This window comes from Watersipora subatra, chromosome 11, assembly GCF_963576615.1.
Source record: "Watersipora subatra chromosome 11, tzWatSuba1.1, whole genome shotgun sequence".
In the NCBI taxonomy this organism is placed as follows: Eukaryota; Metazoa; Bryozoa; class Gymnolaemata; order Cheilostomatida; family Watersiporidae; genus Watersipora; species Watersipora subatra.
Window position 1 is genome coordinate 15,623,255 of NC_088718.1, and position 6,909 is coordinate 15,630,163.

Here is a 6,909-nt window from a genome sequence, read left to right on the forward strand (position 1 = left end):
ACATCTCCTATGATAGTACAGATTCTATTTTGGTAACCACTAATAAACATTTCCACGAAAGGACATTGACGCAAATGTGGTATACAACAGGTAGTTCAGCGAGAGTTTAAACCAAGCTTTTTAGCATGCGGAGCTGCAATACCACAAGTTGCCATGGGTACCATTTGTCTGGTGAAACAGGATTTTCAGTTCCAAGTGAATTAATTCAGGTGATTGGAGTGATCTTTTGGTTTAATTAGCAAATACTAAATTAGCTTTTGTTCTTTTCATAGCTTTCGGACTACCTCGATATTGGAGTCGAGTAAATAGTTATTTTTTAGATCACTTGCTAATTTTTAGACAGTTTTTCATTACCCGCAATCTATATAAATACCTACATTGTATAAACTTCAAAATTTGTCATCTGTCTGACCTCCAGCAAAATAGTTTTAAAAACAAAAATTGTCCTTTGTACTGGATTTGAACTCACGTAGATTGTGATGAGTTTGCAAACACACACACACACTTAACCACGTTCTTATATTTCTTTGCTTCTCTGTATTGTTATCACTAAATGGGAATGCATTTTTGTTTATATTTTTCTTTTATTTATATATTTCTCAAAGTATATCTGTATGTATGCATTCCGACTATAGATCTTAAAATGTTGGAATAAAGAATTTGCACCAAAGAAGATTCAATTTCAGACCCTCCCATTTGCAAGTCCGACACCATACCATTTAAGCCACAGTGATTGCTTTACTCACTAGCTGAAATATTTCGCTTTATCCAAACACCCAACGGCTTTGCAGACGACGTAGGATCATAGCATACCGTCACGAGAAACTGTTGGCTCTCATTATTAAGCGTACTCAAATTTTCCATTGGCAATATGCTAGGCTGATAGCAAGTAGCAGGCAACTCTCATTACTTCTCATTGTTTATTAGCTGATTTTTATTCCTAGGGCAACGTCGGGTAGCACAGCTAGTTAATTAATATTACCTTTTGTGTTTGCTTTGTTTTTAAAAATTTACTACCCATTTTTTAATTTGTAATTTTCAAATCTGACGTTTCAATTTCAGATATCCTATTACCAGCTCCCATTTCCGGTTTTTCCTCATGGCGATCGCTAAGAATTGTTAAATTTAAAGCTATTACACCTGAACTGTTGTATTATCTCAAGTAGGAATTGCTTCTACATGCTCTCTCCGTTTGGTCAAACAAAGCATATGATCAAAAACAGTTCGATATCTCATTTTTACATTTGTGCCAGTATCGAGAGGTACCAGTATTGTCGTATTCAATGTTTTGATAGATAGCTTTTGGTGGAACAGTAAACTTTTTTATACACATACTTCCATGCACTAATTGTTATAATTAATTCAACATATTCATGGTTTTTATTTTCTCAGTTCGCATTAATTGTATCATTACCAAATCCTTTTTTATTGTAATCGTAGCAAAACAGACTATCCAGCCAATACTTGCTAATTATTTCACATGCAAACAATGTTACAGCTGTTTTGTTTTTCTCTTGATTTATTTGGACGGCACATAACACATTTTTATGATATGAATTTTAAAGGTTAGAATGTTAAATAATCCCACAACCAAACGAGCAGAGCGAAGTGTGGGAGTTTCTATGATAAATGCATGTGCACACAACTTACGAAAATTATTCATCAACAATGAGACGAACCCTCGTCAAGAAATTTCATCAACAAATTTAAGCATCGTTATGTAAAGTCGTTAAAGTATAATAACGATACAAAACACATTTAAACCTATTTGAATATGTTACCAAGTCTTTGTAAACCGTCGGTATTATCTTTAAACTTACCCATCTGATCGGATTATACACAAATAGACAGATTAATTTCAACGAAAATCGCCACAAAACACTTGAAAAGCTTGGTTTAATAAAAGTTAAGACCGAAAATTGAAACGCCGAGGGACAGATAAGAGAACGATGAAGTCTCGCGCATTTCACGAAAAAATAACATGCATTTTTCACCAGTCTATAGCATTGTCGAATTGCCGAAGGTTTTGGCGATTAACATAGGAGTACAGAAATTGTTTCATTTTTGCCGATTTCAATTTTTTCATTTTCATTTGCCGACACATTTGAATGCTTTCCCATTCTAACTGATGTCCAACGCAGTATAAGTAAAGCTAATGACGATGATATTTTTTAACGTTTCTTATGAGATTATTACAATAATTAATTATAAGTTTGGATGACTACAGAACAATGACTACGTAGTACAGACTTTCTAAAAATCTAACGCAGTGTAAGTAAAGGCATGACGATGATATTTTTTCTAACGGTTCTAATGAGATTATTGCAATAATTAATTATAAGTTTGGATGACTACAGGACAATGACTACGTAGTACAGATTTTCTAAAAATCTATATAAATATCACAACTTCGTGATATTGTTAGCTATGCCGTTTTGAAATGTAAACAAAATTGTGCATTGGTTTTTTATTATTACTATATAAACAATATTGGTTATTCTAATAATATCAGTGCATTTTACTTCTAATATTGGCCAATATTGCATTTCTTTTTTTGCAGGAGGAGAGATATAAACATATAATCTTTTCCTTTCATTATTGCTATTTGTTGTATATAATAACACCCAGTACATTACAGCTACCATTGCAGTTATCCTATTTGACTGCTAATATTGCATTTCTCAACCATCAGTTGTACCCTTTCTTTTTTCCAATATCACTTTGGTCGTGTGCTGTATGACAGTGGAATTTCTAGTGTTATATATGTTAAATAAATATAACTTTTCTGTGCAAAGACTTTTTCATTACTCAGGCAATGCCAGGTATTCAGCAAATTTTTACTATAATAATAAGAGCAGTGTTCGTCTCTCTGAAGCCTAGCCACGAGCGTTAGGAAAAAGGACAACAAAAAAGATTGCCTCATACAGGATCGAAACTCACAGCTTCCAGTATGGTAGGCTGGTACTCGGGGGCCCCGACCCTTGTACTAATAGTAGGCTGGCACTCGAACACTGTCTGTCCATCTGTCTGTATGTCCATCTGTCTGTATGTCCATCCATCTGTCTGTCCATTTGTCTGTATGTCCATCTGTCTGTATGTCCATCTGTCTGTCCATCTGTCTGTATGTCCATCTGTTTGTCTGTCCATCTGTATGTATGTCCATCTGTCTGTATGTCCATCCGTCTGTCTGTCCATCTGTCTGTATGTGCATCTATCTGTCTGTCCATCTGTCGGTATCTCCATCCGTCTGTCTATCCATCTGTCTGTCTGTCCGTCTGTATGTCTGTCCATGTGTTTACACGCGTCAGGATTCAAGCTCGCAACACTCAGCTTTGTAGACTGACAGTCTAGCAACTGCACAAATCAAATAATCAGCAGGCATCTCAGAATAATTGTACCTATAGTTATTACGTCCAATGATCTATTATGGCATTTGAAACTGCTAGGGTACTAGTGCATATAAAAACATTGTTTTTATGTACAGTTTCACCAAACTTAATTTTATATTAGCACAGCTCTTCGATATTTTTCTGTTTATTATCAATGGCTCCGCTGTAAACGATGAAAATGGTTTTAGATTAGTTTGTGCATGCATTGTCTCAGAGCCCATTAGGTGTGGCAGGTGGCGTTTCTCATTACAAGGATACGTTAGGAATTGTTATGCATTGACACACTGAAACATTTTTTTGCATGGAATTTGATAGAACAAAGAGATTTCTTGCTTTTATTATCTGCTATCCATGCAATAATAGGATAAAAAGTCCACTGCTTTTTGCTACTTGCATTTTGGTAACCCACCATAAAAATGCCTTTGTTTTATCATACACTTTTCCTAGCACAAACTTTCAAATTTGAATTGTATGAAATACACGGCTTGTTCATGTTCTATTTCAATGAACCTAACTGCCTCACCGCTACAGCATTAAAATGTGTAATGACATTTTCGCAGACTCATTACTGATTGTCAATGTGAAAAGTCTGACCTACTGACTCATTACCTGTGTCAATGTCAATATCACATTTAGGTGATATTATTCAGTTATTTGGTGATAGTTATTCAGTTTTTATTAGCTTGACTGGATTCGGGATAATTAAGTTGCAGCAGAGTTGCAGTTTCAATACCAGCCGGAAGACATCTTTACATGAAGGAAGTTATTTGTACTTGAGCTGCTTACATAAGCAATGTTTTGGAGATCTACTGCATGGCAGGTCTGCTAAATGGATAGCCTACTGCATGGCAAGTCTGTTAAATGGATAGCCTACTGCATGGCAAGTCTGTTAAATGGATAGCATACTGCATGGCACGTCTGTTAAATGGATAGCCTACTGCATGGCAAGTTTGTTAAATGGATGGCCTACTGCATGGCAAGTCTGTTAAATGGATAGCCTACTGCATGACAGGTCTGTTAAATGGATAGCCTACTGCATGACAGGTCTGTTAAATGGATAGCCTCCTGCTTGACAGGTCTGTTAAATGGATAGCCTACTGCTTGACAGGTCTGTTAAATGGATAGCCTACTGCATGGCAGGTCTCTTAAATGGATAGCCTACTGCATGACAGGTCTGTTAAATAGATAGCCCACTGCTTGACAGGTCTGTCAAATGGATAGCCTACTGCATGGCACGTCTGTTAAATGGATAGCCTACTGCTTGACAGGTCTGTTAAATGGATAGCCTACTGCTTGACAGGTCTGTTAAATGGATAGCCCACTGTATGACAGGTCTGTTAAAAGGATAGCCTACTGTATGACAGGCCAAACCAGACTGAAATACGTATCTACATGCATGGAGCTGATCCAAATTAACAAGGTAGTATTTTTGCCTAACCGCTCCTATTTTACATCAAATTTTTGATAGCGTGGCTTTGATAGCATGATGCTTGCTATTGCAGTAATAAAATGCTTTACCAATAAAGCCAAATGATGGAAATATATTCACCCCAGATGCATACTACTATGTTGAAACTACTAACTGGGATACTTGCTGACATACTGTGAGCTAAGCTACCTAATAATTTAGCCAATTAAACATGAGTAGAATTGGGATTCGCTACTGACTTGTCCAATTACAGTGGTACCTCGGTAATCGACCGCCTCCTTACTCAAACAATTTTTGCTTACCTGAAAAATTCGAGTAAGAAATGCGTCTGAAATCGAGTGGATTTTGATGCTCTACTTAGCCGAGTTGAGCCGGAGAACACCGAATGAGAACAACAAGAACCGGGTCTAACCAATCACATCCCTCGGCGTTTCTCGACCATTTAATAAGCATCCTGGAGATGACTCAGACCGCTAGTGGAGTTAAGGTCCGGCCACACGTAACGAATTATTCGTTCAATCTGACCGAATTCACGAATTTAACAATATTCACAGATTTGTTTGGCCGAATATCACAGAATTGTCTGAGCTGTGCATGCTCACCGAATTCGCCAACGAAACGCTTTTAATTGGCTAACCAATTTCTTTTAGCGAGCACGATTCTAGCAGCTTTGACAATTGGTATAGTCCAAGACACATACGGCGACACACAATAAAAGTATCAGCGCGATATGACCTGATACATACGATGCAACTGCCTAGATGCGCTATTGTTGGTTCTCTCTCGTTGGTTCACCATGGCAGGAACTTCTCATCGTGTATCCAGTATTTTCTTTTAAATGCTTTAGAAGCTATAAATTGTTTCTTTTTCAATAATAATAATAATTTATTTTTATGCAGCAAAAGCTCCGTTGCAGAAACAGTCGCTATCTCTAGCGCATGTAGGCAGTTGCTTCGTATGTATCAGGTCATATCGCGCTGATACTTTTATTGTGTGTCGTTGTATGTGTCTTGGACTATGCCAATTGTCAAAGCTGCTAGAATCGTGCTCGCTAAAAAAATTGATTAGCCAATTAAAAGCGTTTCGTTGACGAATTCGGTAAGCATGCACAGCTCAGACAATTCTGTGATATTCGGCCGAATAAATCTGTGAATTCTGTGAAATTCGTGAATTCGGTCAGATTGAACGAATAATTCGTTACGTGTGGCTGGACCTTAAGAGGTGTGCAGTTCGTATGAGTATTTTTTGCCAGTTTTTACCTTTTTGTGTTGCTTTGGCCCTTAATAATGGGTTCAAAATGAAACAGTGATAAAGGGACGGCAGAGTATTTTTCTTAGAAGTGAAAACGGATTAAAATTTTTTCCATTATTTCTCATGAGAGAAAAATCGTCTACCAAATCCGAACGAATTATAATAGAGTACCGAGGTTCCACTGAATATAAAACTTTACCAAGACAAACACGCTTGTGTCGGTACGATGCCTGGATACATGGATAGCAATGCCATGACCGCCATGGCCATGGCGCCCTACCAGACTAATGATAGCACATTATATTGTTTTGGCTGGTCAATAGCCATCGCTGGCATCCTTGTGTTTGGATAATTGCAGAGAACAACTTCACTTGAGCAGCCGTTTAGCGGGATTCAAATGGCAGATGTGCTCGGTCACCTTGCATTAAACATCTTATCAGATTGGCAAGTATATTGATACGCTAGATGTCATGTCTCATGCCCTCGGAGAGGTCAATGTCTGCAATAACATTTACTACCCATTAGCAGCATTGATATACAATATTTGTGGACCATGAAAAAGTTGGAATATTCAATTTATACCAACGAGAAGATAATTCTCAAATAATAAGGATTGTTGTTGTTTTTCTGCTGCAATTTAAGTGCAATTATATAAGTCAGACGCGTGTTTTTGATTTTATCACTTAAAAACGAGGACATATTTAGGCTTTAAGCCTCCGCCAGCTTTTGTATTGCCGTGCAACTGCCTGAAACTTGTTGCTGTGGTTAAATATACAAAATGATTGACTCGCTTATTGTTTTCTATAGATTTTTGATCTTTGTAAACTTTTACAAATTTTT